Source organism: Anopheles coluzzii, chromosome 3, assembly GCF_943734685.1.
Source record: "Anopheles coluzzii chromosome 3, AcolN3, whole genome shotgun sequence".
Lineage (NCBI taxonomy): Eukaryota > Metazoa > Arthropoda > Insecta > Diptera > Culicidae > Anopheles > Anopheles coluzzii.
In genome coordinates this window covers 39,483,943-39,500,460 of record NC_064671.1, presented here as the reverse complement: position 1 = coordinate 39,500,460, position 16,518 = coordinate 39,483,943, and the positions used below count along the sequence as shown (strand labels likewise).

Sequence of the window (16,518 nt, the reverse complement as noted above, 5' to 3'; positions counted from 1 at the left end):
TCAGTACGACTCAAAGTTTGATGAGATATAACTGTTACCATCCGGGTTCAAATTGGAACTTCTTGTTGTATATTGTTTTTCATTTAATTTTATGATAAATACTGTTCCGTGATTTTTTGCAACTTACTATGCAGTTTTAAATTTTACGTTAAAAAGATACCTTTCAAGGACGTACAAGGTTACAGTCGTAATATACCTGACTAATATATAATTGCTTCGAATTACGGACACCAAAGGCATGTTTGGCATTTCATATTGTTTTACTAACATGAATTTAATTTTGAAAAACCTCTGTTTAGCTGACTTAACTAAAACAAACCTTCTACATTTTACAAAATAATGAAGATTTTCAATAATTTTACTTGAAGAATTGCAAATTGTAATAACATCTACGATAATTTGATGCATATTTCGGACAGTTTCAAGCTCATAGTTCAATTTACGGATGATTTGATTCATGTTCCGAACAGCCTCAAAATTCATTTTATAATCCTCAAATTAACACACACACACACACACACACACACACACACACACACACACACACACACACACACACACACACACACACACACACACACACACACACACACACACACACACACACACACACACACACACACACACACACACACACACACACACACACACACACACACACACACACACACACACACATACACACACACACACACACATACACACACACACACACACACACACACACACACACACACACACACACACACACAATACTTTTTTTAATTTTTAACTTGTTTTCAGGTCTGGACACGTGATGCTGGATGTTGGTGTCCTTTTAGACTGACAGAACGACAGTTTTAACTACAACGGGGTTTGGATGCTGTTTTTCTCTTGTACTCGTATATGAAAAGAACCCAAGAACTGGTACAAGAATCGAAAGAAAGATTTTCAATTTTGCTGTTTTAGTTTTACTTCTTTTTTACTTTCTCTCTCTCTCTCTCTCTCTCTCTCTCTCTCCCTTCTTCTTCTTCTTCTTCTTCTTCTTCTTCTTCTTCTTCTTCTTCTTCTTCTTCTTGTGTCCATCTCTCTCTCCCTCTCTCTCTCTCTCTCTCTCTCTCTCTCTCTCTCTCTCTCTCTCTCTCTCTCTTTGTCTCTCTCCGTCATGGCAACATCTGTAAATCAATTTGAAAGGATTCTTGCTATTTACTTATTTTAATCAAGGTGATTTACAGGAGGTGATAAGCACATTTACATACTACCATTAACCATTCAACGTAATGTAGTTATAAACAGTAGACCCTTGCTGTTCATGTAGCATATCGTATCAGGCACGTAACATTGAAGAACATTGTGTTGCCAGTTGCTGGCAGTGAACATAGAGTTACCAGCGCCCAGAGTGTTAATGACAATCAATTGACAACGATAGTTGTGACCATGGAATCGTTCGTTGAGGACGCAATATGAGAATAAAACGTCACAGGACAAATCTGCCATGTTCTGTGAGAGTCAATACACCCATACCATCGCCGACCCCATCGATGTCCCTTATTTAAACCGTACTCTTGGAAGGATAGCTGTGCTAATGGTAATAAAAAGCGTGATCTGGCAGATAAAGTACCTCCAAAAGCGACTATAGCAACTAAAATAAGACAACGCCCGATCAGCATGGAAAATAGTTGCGAATGTATCATCCTTGCATCAGGGCCACGCGAAACCAATACATTTTATTAACGTGACATAAAATCGTCTTCGGCAACCTCCCTTGGATGATGCTGCTATTTAGCGTCGGGCAGGACACTTTACATTTGTTATTATTTTAACAGCTGGTAAGCGAATGCATGGCTTCTGCTTGATCTTTCTTTCTATTTTATTCTCTCTCTCTCTCTCTCTCTCTCTCTCGTTTTATCTATATCTCTCTCTGTCTCTATCTCCCTCTCTCCTAGCCGACCCAATTATTGGAAATAATTCCATGAGTGCGTCATCGTCAGGCGGTCAAAACCTCATCTGCTTCCCTTCATGTGACCGATGCAGAAACAGAACATGACGTTTGCGAGGCTAATTGACTTTGGTATAGAATCATGTTTTGTTTTACGACCGTCTATTAATACGAGCCCCAGTGACTGTATCTGTAACTTGTGATGTGATAGTGGGGTCTAGGAGTAAGATATTAGAATCTATTGAGAAGGCTGCATACGCTGGTGATCACACATTAGCGCATCAGCGAGAATGATAGACTAAAACTAGAATGAATGAAGCTATCACATGTTTGTCTGTCCTCTGGGAGAGTGGCACGAGCGAGCTGCTGGTAAGTGGGCTTCTAATTTTTTTCTTAAACTCATTTTATCTTTTTGATTGAACAATGAACACTGAGATAAATATAAGACTAAATATGTGGGTCTGTTGAATTAATGCTTGGAGAATATGAGGAAACATTTTTAATATTTTGCTAGCTGTAATCTTCCACGTGCTTTGCAAATTTATCGTTATGAAGGCATGATTTTTTTTAATAGGAAAACCCAATTTATTTAATAGATCTCAAACAAAAGCGTCAGTTATTATTCCTTCTATCTTGACGATAACTTTTATAAGCATCTTTTATAAGCAAAACTGAGCTATTAGCACCACGTACCAATCCGCCAATTGTTCACAAGTCTTCCGTTTTGTAGCCACTGTCCAATACTCGCTAGCTTAAAAAATAACAACCTAATTGAGCATCACGTGCTTCCGACATTCCAACTGCAAGAAACGATTCTTAATTTTTCTGTTCCAAAAACAACACATAGCCACAAGCACAATTGCATTTATATTTTTATAACCGTGCCTCCCCAAAACAAAAGATGCAATTTCGTTTCCAAAGGCACATGTCGTCGATAAAAACAAGATTGAAAGGAAAGTATAATGTTTTTGAGCTTTCTTTCCACACCGGGGTTCACTGCACTCCCACTTCCGGAATTTCCGTGTTTGCCCCACAACACCAAATGGTTGTTCAACCAGCGATGACATTTTTGTGCAATAAACAAACACTAAGTGGAATTAATTAAATAAAAAGGTGCATCAATTTGTTGTAGTGATGCTCACATTCTGTTTTCCGTCTTGTTTTATATTGGGATGGACTTTATTGTGCTATCTTCCTCCGATTTTCCCAAACTCCGTCGTTGTGTTGTTTATTTTTTCCATGAACCAGGGGTTTCCCAGAAGTGATCCTGGTGTGGTTCTGTTATCACGTTCAACAGATATTATCATTACATCGAGAACAAAAGAAGCGAAAGGAACTGCTGCTTCTGGGCCTGAGGCTTGGAAAAGCTCTTTACCACGGAAAGGAAACAGTCAGCGGGAAAATATGTTGCCATTTTGGAAGAGTTTCCATCACTGGCCAAATAATGATGCGATGAGCTTTTCGGGTTGTTTCTTATGCTTACTATCTTTTGCTCCAACACATTATATTTCGAGCATAGGAGGTCAATATTTTCCACTTCTGCTGATGCAATTGGATTTAAGAGCAATGCCGGCGAAAATTTAGAAATGGTTTGAGGAAAGATTGCCCTGACGAAATGGTACCGTACTTCTTGCATTGCTCTTTGGTGAACAGTCACTCACATACATTCATTTCGGTTGCTTTCTTGTCACAGTTTTCAACCGCACGGTCGGCAACAACGTTTGCATCCACCGCGAGCACTTTCGTACACCGCAATGAGTTCTGGGTTGGGTGAGAAGAAACGTAATTGGACAGCTCATCATCCGTTCCCGAAAGGGTAGTCATGCGTGGGTGTACAGGACGAGCATCTAATTGATGATGGTGATTTATCTTCCACCCGTTATTTCAATTTGGATGTTGGTCTTTTTCTTTTTAGAGTAACTGTTCGTGATTTGATTCAGTAAACTGCATTTCGTTTGACAGGTGGACATTAGTTATCGAGACAAGGGACTGTTGCGTTATGGGTTTCTGCTGCGTTGTGTATTTGGTTGACGGGATCGTTGGTAGGATTGGTGTATGTCGAACTGTTTCATGCAAAATATGGGTTGTGCACTTTTATTCTGTATGCAAAAATCTGCTTTTACGCTTAATTTAAAACTACTGTAAATGTAACTTTTGTAATTCTTATCACTTTAAAAACTACAAAACGAATATTTCTTATATATATTCTTATTATAGAATTTCAATAACATTCAATGATTTTATTGGATAATATAGCTCCGTTTGTTTAAGTAAAAAATGTAAAATTTGCAGCAGATCTTAAAATACTTATGCTGGGAATCGTATAACGACAAATAATAAACAATAAATTAATCAAAAACTTTTTGATTATAATTTCATCATTTTTGTAAAATACGATGAATGAACAAAGGAAACATTTGTTATGAATCTTGTTTTTCCTCTTTTAATAACAATTACTGAAGAATGACAAAGATCTTCGAACAAAAACACTGTCGCCAATGAACATATTGTACGGAAATGTTTTCTTTTACAAAACCAACTCCCAAACTAGGCCATCAGCTTGGGTGGATTCTTTCAATCATATCAATTAAGCACATGTACACCTCTTCACCTCTACAAAGACACACACTTAATCACTATTCACTCGTAGCACTTTATAACTGGTCGGTTCACACGTGGAATACTACTGCTCGACGCTATTTTGTTATGGTGATCTATTACGAACGAATCCCCATTCTGATAGTCCCCGGAGCGATACGGAGCGTTCACACGGTTGCCCCCGTGCATTGAGTATTTGTCCCCGGTCAGATTACAAAAAACACCAAACTCGGGTCGAACCGATGGAAAGGAGGATTACTAATTAAAGCACCCGCATAATCTGGTTTCATTTTGTTCGGGACAGAGGATTTGGGGACAAACGAGCAGAGCTAATGCAGACATCTAGCTGAGCAGATGGTAAACAGGGATCAAGGGGTCTTCGCCGAGGAAACGAGACTGCGTGTGAGAAGACACCGGCAAAAGGTGCGCATCGGGACTACGTGCTCGTGTGAACTGCCAAGGGAGTTGCGATTTATTGGACGCCAATATCAACAATACTGGCTCATGATGATGGTTTCATTCTTCCTCATCTTCTTAGATCGGTTGATGGGCCGCTTCCGAAATGCCATTAACTTACCCGCTCCGAAGAACTTTGGCTTAAGCAGCTCGACAGTTTTCAGGGACCAAAAGTGTGAGTCGCCGAAAGTGGCTTGGGTGACCGGATTTTTGGATACGACCCCGGTCCGCAATTTGCCTGAAAAGGTCGGCAAGGATCATTTGGGCTCTGATTTACCAGAGCGGTTACGGTCGTTGGTTATGCATGATGAAACCAATGTCGATGTGTGGTGTGGGAACTTTTTGTTTAGTTGGTGTGTGTGATATTTATCTTCTTCTTGCTGTTGTTGGTGCTTTGATGGGTACCGAAACTGGATTATGTAAATGGAAATATTTCTGGGGTGATATTTACAGGGCACAACATGTTTGATGTAATAATAACGGTATGTAGTCCGGTCAAACCTGGGCATGGATGGGATGCTCAGTTCTCCTGAAAGTGTGTGCCTTTACTGCAGTAACGACCTTTGCACGTTATTCATTTTATCATCGAGCCCACCGACATTTTATTGAAAAAAATCATCAGTAGCTTCAGTATGGTTGTTGTTATTTCTTTTCAAAAAACCACACCCATGCTCTTAACAGGTAAATAAGGTAAATAATAACGTATCATTTGGTGTACCGAGAGAGATAGGATGTTATAAATTACATTTTATTGCAATATTGACTTACATGGTTTTGAAATTCGGATCTTATAGCACAATATAGCTATTCTTTAACCTTCTTGGTAAAACATGCTCTTTAATGAAGATAGGGCGTATTGCCAGCAATGCAGAGTTATGGCAATAATGAACACATTGTACGATGAAAAAATTGAATCTTTCATCTATTCCACGAAGAGTGTACTTTTTAATGGGGTCATTACTTTGTTTTGAATATTTTGGTACTTTAAATATTGTACAAACTACCGAGAATCGCAATAATGGACCTACCATTATGCAGCAACTTTCATTCCCGGACGGACTATGGGGAACAAGTGATTGACGACGGTGAAAAGATTCAACCGTCACTGCCAGATGCCTCGGGATTTCAATAAGTTCAGAGAATTGTTTTAATTGCTAGAATTGCTTTTGTTTTTTGTTGGAAATTTTACAGCAGCTCTCGAAAAGCGAAAAGAAAATTGCAGGAGGTATTATCAATTTATGATCACGACTTTTCTATCGCACTATAAACATAGAAGAGTATATTCATCACTCATGGCTGAAAAACTGCTCACTGCTTGAGCGAACAGTTCAAAAGTGACGATGAATCTGTGCTTTGGAAATGAATGTTTGGTGTGCTCGTTGTTTGCATCGGAAATTATTGCACACAATTTTCAAATTTTCAAACAATTTTTTTTTCAAACACAAATCAAGTAAATTTGATTGGCTATGGCTTGAACAGCCAACATCTGCTATGAGTTTGTTGATACGTGGTTTGTTAGGGAGCAGTATTGGGTGTTTGAACGGGGATGGGTCCCCAATTGAAGTAAACTATTCGGTTCCATTTTCCTAAAAGCTTTCCATCCGATTATCCATAGAATGAGCAAACCAGTCGGGACTGGAAGGATAGGTAGGAACAGGTGGATTTAATCGAGAGGACACCGCTCCCAGGTTCTAAGATTGGTGGAAAAAAGCGGCTAGAGTGCTTGCATGATGTGAAGAAGCAATGGAAAAAAGCGCAATTTCGTAATTCCAAAAGTACACACGCGAACAAACACTGAATGATTCGGACGCAGGCAGGCATACATCGATTCTTGCATTCCGCTCTCCGTGGGAAACATACGTCATAGTCCGGACTACCATTCAATCCCGTTAGGCAGAATCGTCAATCACCCTCTTGAGGGTGTGAGATACGGGTAGTCACTTCCTCGTTAATCGATACGTCCCAGTGGCAGTAATCCTCGGAGCTGTAATTGAATTATTTTTGCTATCGCTGTTGGTGTCGAGAATCGAACTCTCAGCACCATGTGGGCACTGGGCGGAAGCACTACTGGCTGATCATGTCAAAATCATAAATCAAGCAAACATTTCCAGCTCATTCGTTATATCACACAGCATCGGATGTCCGGTGTGAAGAACATGGTTTGCAAATCATTACGGAGGGTGATAGTATAATATCAGTGGATTGCTTCCCCTAAGTTTCCCTGTACTGGCAAATGAATTATGTGGCGACTGGATCTTCATAGAACCATTTTACTGGATCTTCAAAACACATATTTGACGTTCATTGGACGTATTTTTATGGTCGAGTTTACTTAGCTACTTAAAGAAGTAAAGCAAAACCAATGATTTTCAAGATGCATCCAGCAGCACTCGGCGGTAAAGCAATGCTACTTGAGTTCATGCACCTTTTGAGAATGCTGCCGGTGCAGCGGTTAGTTGCTAGCTTTCCTTTTTAAATTAAATTAAATTCAATAACTTTAACGTATACTGTATTGAATCAAAACTTTCGTTTGAATCAAAACTTTGATAATACTGTTAATTAATTTTGCTCCATCAGTTGATTCGTCGCTTTAAAATTGTGTTAAAGCTGGCCCTTTTTTGTGGATGGGCAATCTTCTTTCATTGAATTAATTCTTCATCAATTACGGTTCATCGAGTGCTTCATTCCTGCCAAACAGACACCAACAAAGTCCGACAGCATTTCTCGTTTGGAATTTCTGTTTTTTATCCTCTTTACTTGAGCTGACCCCTTTTGCGCTGAGCCACCAACCGTTTCGCATTCCGCCATCCATAGAAAATGAGTTAGGTCAAACACGATAGAACTTAACGATGCAGCCCGTTTGGATGTGTCGATGTGTGTATGTGTGGGTTTGCTGAAATGTGGCTCTTATCTGAATGTATAAACCAATCATACTGGGCTGCACGGTAACAGACAGAACATAATGATGATTGATTATTTCGCATACCAAGGCGCCGGGCAAAGTTTGTCCTCGTTTGTCATCGTCGCCCGGGTTATCTTTCGGCATGACATTTGCCTAAGCTGGTCAAAAGCGTTCCAACAGACGCGTGCGAAGGGTTGACCCGGGTACCATGAAACATTTAACCGAAGCAAAAGTCGGTTAATGCGCCAAATTTTTCTCCTCAGTAAGCTATACTATTGCTAGACTTTGCAGGCCAGTTGATGAAGTTAGCTTGTTTCGTGGTGGAATAAAGGAGCGTGTTGGAGAGGTTGGGATTGGAAAGCTTTCCGCGTGGGGCACATGAAACGCATGTGAAGTGGGGCTTTTACAATTGATTATCCCATGCTATCTTGCATTGGATTTGTATATTCTCGTGATGGATAGGAAAAACAAGACAATTTATGAGTAAATGCTTAACAACTGAAATGAACAACGGCGATTTGATGAAAGTGATAGAATGGATTTTTTTTTATTCAGCATGGACGGCTTTGCCGTATTGCTTAGAATAATGGACATTAAAGATGTTCGAAATTCCAGTCGTATAATGCATGTTTAATTACTGATCCTATTAAGCTGGTTACAGCAGTGATGGCTCATATGATTCATTTCACGACCCGACCCGGAGTCGCATGCTAGCCTGTCGGAATCGATACCGTGAGTGTAGAGCGTGTGCTAGGTTTAAATCGTAATCAAATCTAACTCTTGGGTGCAACGAGTTTGGGTTGGGTATTGAACCTACTTTGACCCGATCCGATCCGAACTGGCTGAATTAACCGTTCGGAATCGCTTATACTTTCTCACAAATACTGATAATTCAGGACGACATCGCTGCACTAAATGGTTGGAGTCGTTTATGGGGTCTTTCTCCTACCGGAATCGTTGCGCTAACTGAACTTACTTGTACCTTTCGGGTGGACCCGCACGAATCAGGATGCGTGCGTTTATACCCAGTAAGTTAGTGTCAACCCGCCGATCACTAGTTGACAGACACACCTGCTGGAGAACATAAAATTTAAAAACAGGGCAGCAAAACTTCCCCTTAAATAAATAATGTAAGTGAAACGATTAAAGAGGCATGTATGGACGAGTTGTGCATACTAGTGATGCAACTTTTAATTCAGCACTCTAATATCAAATATGCTGCGTAATATGAAGTGTAATATTCTTCTCAGTTGTTTGACAGTAATAGATAGTAAAAAAGTGCACTTAAAAGGCTAGATGATAGCATTTAATAAACGGAAACAGGGAAGTGTTTGCAGCTAGATATAATGACGCAAATTTTAATTGAATGTTCAAGCAAAGTGTGATATTTTTAAAGAAAAGCTCGTTATTGGCCACTGGGAAAAGGCTAAAATGGAGTTGCTAGACGGAACATCATATTGAGCATGTGCATTGATTTTCATCAGTATTTTTATTTTAAAAACAGTTGCATTTTCGAAATGCCATATGCCACTGGATGTACATTGCATTAGACCCTTTGTTGAAAACAGTATGACTCTTCTTTTGGCTCAACAACCGTGGTCAGTCAAGGTCTGCCTTTACCACTTGTGTAGTTGGCTTCAGAGACTTTCGGATCACCCCCTATAGCAGGATAATCAGTCCTACGTATGGCACCACGGTCGATTTGGAACTTGAACCCATATCGGGCATGTTGTTAAGTCGTAGTCGAGTTGACGACTGTACCATGAGACCGGCTTACAGGATGACTATCGTCTATAATTCTTGGTAACAAATTTGCACGAGATGCTAAATGATTAATACCCTTTACTAAGCCCTTTGTATTGAAGTATGGCAATAGCATGTAACTTAAAAAATATGTTTGTAACACAGTGATTCATAGCGCTGTTTCGTAACAATTGTAAAATCTGAAACCAGAACATTGAAATATATCAAGCTAAGAAATATACCAGCAATAAAACATCAAACAAATTTTCACCAGCCGGCTTTACCAACGGCAGAGCAGAATGATACACAAACTAAAGCAATTGTATGACTCCTTAGACCGTACGTTTCTTGTTGGATCCCTTTCACGGAGAAGCTGTAATCTGGGTGATAATCCCACCATCACGAGAGTTGTGTGTCTTACCCAAGAACCTGACAATCGATACAGGCTGGCCGCAGCGAGGAACGATTACGATGAAGCTTCTCGTTAAAGCCCTGTGCCTGGCATTCGGGGGCTGCATAAATTTGCATAAAATCGATGGGCTACCGTCGTCTCATTCGGTACCTTTTTCTCAGGTTGTTTGCGTTTATGCCCCCAACTCTCTGCCAGATGGTGGATTGGAAAGAAGACTAAGACTCCAAAAAGGGCAATATGTTGCACGGGAATCTGGGAAATAATGCGTTTCAGAGGAAAGATGGGGGATTGGAACCGAACCCAGAAAAGGAACAATGAAACGGTAACGCAACATATCGTTGCACAAGTGATGGGTCCTGCTCGATATGGAGAAGCCGGTTCTGTCCGTTATGATGGAAATTTGTGTCCGAAATTCTAGATTTCATTATATGTACAACATATCTTCGGAGAGGTCATGCAAGGTGGATCTCGACGAATGCATGGACATCTCGAAATGGTGTGGAGTAAGGAGTAGGATTTAGCCAAAGCATTGCATTGAATCAAGCACATAAGGGATACAAAACGACCAACACTGTGAATTTATTACAAGCGACCATAGAAATTTAAAAGATCATAGAAATTAAAAAATGCATATGGCCTGATCGAGAAAGAGAGCCTAACTACCCCCTCAACTATCCCCCTAACATCTCAATATGGTGAATGGAACTGGAAAATCACGCGAAAACAAGAACTAAATCCATTTATCCGATGTGCTTATTTTACCATTTTGCAAAGATTACCACCCTGCAAGTGTTTCTCGCTTTAGCATTAGAAAAAGAGGCTTGAAATTTGGCGGATGAGATTTCACGCTCATTCACCAGATAATGGCGATAACTTCCGGATGGACATTGTGGATTGGTAAAACGTTTTTTTAGGTTTTGGCGTGAATTTAGCAAATGGATTTTATTTGAAAAGTAGCACAATGTGGATAGAAGGACCAACCGGGTATTGGTTTTTACCACAACAATAAAAACAATTTGTAAAAATTAAAATTTGATCTCAAATGCTCCATTTCTATCATGCAAGAAGGGTAGAATTATAATGGTTGCACTTTAGGCGATATTCAATTTTATATGTGAGCCGATAAGTAAGAGTTTCATTTGACATCAGCAACGATAGCCACCCCCGAGATGATCTAGCAGTTTAAATAGTGGATATCTAGTTCATTGAAGGTTGAATACTAATTTTTTTTTTTAAATTGGTAAAGCTAATAAGTTTATAATAGTTTGGTTTGAATCAAAGGACGAATGCCAATAAAAATGATGCTTTGATTAAAAGCATTATCTGTAACTTCTATAAAAAAGAATGTTAGCGTAGGGTAAGAGTACTAATTGTGGCTTTATTACCAATTATGGCTATGCCGAACACTATTTTCGCTCTAAAACATTTACTTATAAAAACATTTTATTTATAATAGTATCATTTTAACACATTTGTGCTTCATTCGTTCCGTGCTGGCCGCTTCCGTTTGCTAAGTGTTACCCTTTTTAAAATGTGTTACCAAGATGTTAGGCATCTTTTACCATTTTGCTAACGACTTCAAATAAAATTTTGCTATAAACGAAAATGTGATTTTTTTTCGTATGTCCATAATTGGTTCATCAGTGTACCAATTATCAAAGTATACCATGTACTACCTTTGTTTACTAATGTCATTTTAGTCGCAGAGCAAAGTTTACGAGTACACAAATTGGGACTCTCTTTGTTATTTTGCCATCTAAAGTGTTTATATGCGTCTTATGCTTCAGTTCTGTGTAAAATGTTATAAGATCGAATCATTTTCATCAAAATTATGCAACTATGACTTTCTTTCGAAAAAGGCGTATACCGAACAGAGCTAGTGTAGCCTTTTTGCCAAGTGAGCTCTTGTTCTTCCCTAATTGTTAGATAAGACATGCCTTTGCTAGAAGTATCTTCAAGATAATAGACGAATGGCTACGATTCTTCATTCTACAACGAGTGGTGCGTTTGAACGTACTTTTCGTGGCCACATGATATCCGGGTTCCAGGTGTCCTTATGAAAACAATTTTTTGTGGCCAGCTCCTGATCGAAATACAAGCTCAACAGGACACGCCTTTGTGGTTGAAGGGCGAATGACACGAAAGATACGAATGATTGCTTTTAAGATATATTTTGTTGATATTTGTCTCAACGTCCATTGTCACCATGACCAGTGACCTTCGCTATTGGGCCTCAATAGCGATTTTAGGGAATTTATACTATTTTTCCAATTATTATTGAAGCAATTTTTTACTATTTTTCCTAAATATCTTATATCTGCTTAAAGGTTTTTGCATTTCATCCTTAGGAGAATAGATACACTCACATCTACCCACATTCAAAAACATGTCAACAAGATAGCTGGTTGGTAGTAACTAGAGGTTGAGCGAAAATGTATTTTTTTTTTGTTGTGAGAGCAATTTATTACCATGCCACCAGTTTGAGGACGCCCCGAAGCTGATTGGTAAAGTACGTGATCTGCGTTAGATGACTGACGGATGGGGACCAATTCATCCAGCCTGACGTGCTAGAGGGATTTTTTTAAATTTTGCTTCACTTTGATTGATGTAAAATTAGTTGAATTCGTATAATTTTTCCCACAAGACCGAAAGCCGAACTGTGGATCTGGTCATAAATCTTAGGGTAATGTTCAAAAAACACTTTCCATTTGGTTAATGTGCCGGTACGGGTGCGTGCTTCGCATAAATCATTGAGCCTCGGTGCTGGGGACGGGGTTGTTTGTTGGAAATTTCAAGGTGCCATCGACGATGCCAAGACAGATCACGCGTAACGGCAACCACAGGTATCTAATTCTTTTGAATGCAGGTTGATGCTGGTGGTGCCAGATTAAAAGGGATGTATTGTTTAATGTTACTAATTTTTGTTAATCTTTTCTACATAATCGTTTTCCATTGCTTTACTGATGCGAATGCGAATGTGGCAATTGTTGCTGAAATGACGTTTGTAAGCAATTTCATTTTTTTAGAGTTTATTATGCATCAGAAGAACACACGATGGCAATGAAGTACACAAATTTAAATTTTCTAAAATTTTACACCACCTTACCATACACCACACAAAAAAGATAAAAATAAGCGTAGGTATTCACCATTTGCTTGCATTTCTTGGTGCTTCACGCCATCTACAGGCTTTGTACCGTGCCAAGAAACTCTTTTGCTAACGATTTCAATTTTAAATTTGGCTCATTCCTGCGTATTACATAAAAGTATCGCTATGTGTGGCTCGACGTAGGACCCCGTGTACTAAAAGGTGACCTGTAATTGAATTTGTAGCACCTTCCGCACTCCATTGAGTTTCTCGATTATGGGGTTCGCTTTGTAGACATACTATGCGCCAAATTTATTTCAACTTTGGCACCCAGTTCCAAATATTCATTCATTTTTTCATACATCAACAAAATCGGCTAACACTGCTTGTGAAAAACTAACGAATGTTCGTATACGCTTGTGAAGTACGTTTCCTTTCCCAAAAGTGTAGAAAAATGTGTCGGTTGTGAAATTAAATGTGACTCGTTCAAATGTTCGTTTGCAACTGTAAATTTAATTGTCAATTGTCATGAGTTCATTACAAAAGTTCATTTCAATATCAATTACAAAAGTTCATTTAGAGTTCATTTCGCTATCCATATCGATGCTTACGAGTTCATATTTAATCTATCCCTAATTCAGTTCGAAATTCGATTTCGATTATGCAAACTCTGCTTAATAGCGTAAGAACTTTTGCAACTTCCACGAGACCATGATAACGTTAACGTTAACGTGGCAGTTAAGGCTGAATTCGATTCACAGCTTCCGAAAACACATGCTACTTTAAACGAGGAAAGTGTAATTTTTATTTGTATTTCCTTCTTTAAATTCCATCCATTCCTGATCGACAAAATCTCGCTGTACTCGCAATTTTATTGCACTACAATCACTTTCCATTTCCTAATAATATGACCCGCACGTCTCTTGATACCATATGGTCGATTTCGTTTACGGAAGGAGAGCGACGAGGTTCAGTGGTCATGGGCAAGATTCGTTGAAAGCTGTCCCAGATGGCAATTTTTTCCTTTTTTTAGCTCGTTTCGTTTGCTTACCTGTTTTTCTGACGTGTGTGAACAAGAACCTTCATTTGTGGTGCCGTTGTCATAATAGATGACCTTCAATCCCAAGCTGCATTGCACACACGCTCCCAGTGCTTACTCGGTTGCGAAAATTAGGAAGCATAGTACGAGAGAGTACGAGAAAAAATGTGCCTGATTGGCAAAAATTCGATATGGACACAAACGTCCGCTTTGCCACCATGCTGGCAACGCTACGTTAGCGCACATATCGCCCCATTTCCCGAAAAACGATTAAGTAATGAAGCCGTTATCGATTGGGATTCGCGGGAATACTTCCACGATTGGTGAGAATGGAAGCGAAAATTTCTCCTCTTGGGTTTGTCGTTCTGGATCCTAGAGCTCTTCCCTGTGGCGTAGAGGAAACAACAGGAGAAAAGTGAAAAAAAATTCATCCGTTTTATTTAGTGGTTGAACTTAATAACCGCAATGAAATGATTTCCTCTGTACATCGAGGTCGTATTTCGGCAATTGAAAATGGTTTTCACGAGATCGCGTTTCGTGTTAAAAAAAGATAGTATTGCAATATTTCACGAGTAACGAAACTCACAAGCACATAATTTATCCATCGAAATGAATGGCACAGTGTCAAAGTGCGACATTCAATTTGACAACATTTCACGGTCTTTATCTTCGAAAAGAGCAGAGCAGAGCAAAGAGCATATATGATCGTGGTGTTGCTAGGCAATGATGGCTGGCTTCAAAAATCACATTTTATATGGGAAAATTTCATTTATTTGGTGGAAAGCTGAGTTCATAAATATGTTGTCAAACATGGCCCTCGTTTCCGTACTCAACTGTACAGACGCGATGCACATTTTATCCACACTATGTTCCTGTATAAAAATAATTCATAAAATACATGCAATTACATATATTTCAATTAATTTCTTTCGCAAAACAGGTACAAACATTTCATCACCGACATAGTCCTTTATCACTGCAAGTAAACATTTCAAATAACTTTTCAAGAATTTATGCCAACCAACAGATCATCAGCGTGATCATCAGCATGAAGGATTACATGCTTAAAATTAAAAAAAAAACTTGGAGTTCCATTTTCACATCAACATTCAAACTGGAATGTTGAGTTTTATCGGTTGAAAATGAGCCTTGGAATTTATCTGATTGCAATGCTAATGAAATCGTTACGATCTACCACACGTCAACTCACCAATATGTTTTGTTTTTGTTCTAATTAAATAATTAAATTACAAAGTGTAATATCCTGGAGATTTGACCCCTGATAAGACCATAGTGCCCAATATGCCGGATCAGAATATGACCATCTCCGTGACAACTGTGCGATAATCTGAATGTCAAAATAAAGATCATTCGTTTACGGATCGTTGTACTGACAACACCTTCAGCCTTCTGTTTATTCTTCTACTTTGCGATTTTGTGCCTTTGTTATAACTTGAACGTTTAATTCAAATTGGTAAAATTCGAGGTTTTACATCTCAGAAGTGGGATACGTCTTATCGCCTGCACCTGCTTTTCTGTTCAATCCAGCACGGCACAAGATTGAGTATCGAAGAGTTTGTTTGTTTGTGTGTGAGATGACGCTACCATCTGCCATTGCAATGCGCAAAAACGAGAAGCTTCTGTGTGTGCTTGCCGGTATAGGCAGCCAATTCGATGTTTAGGCAACGATTTGCCTCATGGCTAGACCAGATTTCGCCAGATTCACCAGGCACAACGATATCGATCCCTGCAACCCCAAAGACACCAGCCATCTAGCACTTGCATTTAGTGTGGCCGCCATCTTGTTCATCTTGCACGACAATGTCACCGCCATTTAGTATTAATACGGCCGCTGGTTATTCTTTCATAATCGCTCATACTTGGAATACTGGAAAAGCTTCGCGCATCACTTCTGTTATTGCATGTGCACCGCACGCCGTGTTGTCATCGCCTCCGATTTATCGTGTGTATTGCCTTCCGCCACTTTATGGATTGACCCCGCTACCACCCTCTACCGCCGCGTCATGTTCGAGTGCTGTGGCATCGGTTGTAGCCTACTGAGCTGTTGAACAACAATCATTGTGGTGTCGTTCAGTATTCAGGTTCATCCTGATCGACATTGTCCTTATGCTTGGCTGTAACTTCTGTAAACGTCAGCAAGACTTCTGGAGGAGATGCCGATCAGCGGCAGCAGTACTTACACCCACTATGAGATTGATTCAACCGCACGCATCACATGACGACATCATTCAGGATCAGTTCTTTTCGATATCAGCATCGTCCTCATGCTTGGCTGTAACTTCCGTAAACTTCAGCAAGACTTCCGGAGGAGATGTTGGTCAGAAAAGCAGCTGTGATTGAA

The 16,518-nt window shown here is 39.5% G+C and overlaps 1 protein-coding gene across 1 annotated transcript in view; it reads right to left on the bottom strand.

Annotated features, from left to right (window-relative positions):
* The window catches only part of LOC120954867 (putative neural-cadherin 2), a 141,645-nt gene that overhangs the window by 66,232 nt on the left and 58,895 nt on the right, over positions 1-16,518 (bottom strand). The gene's annotated exons all lie outside the window — the stretch shown is intronic.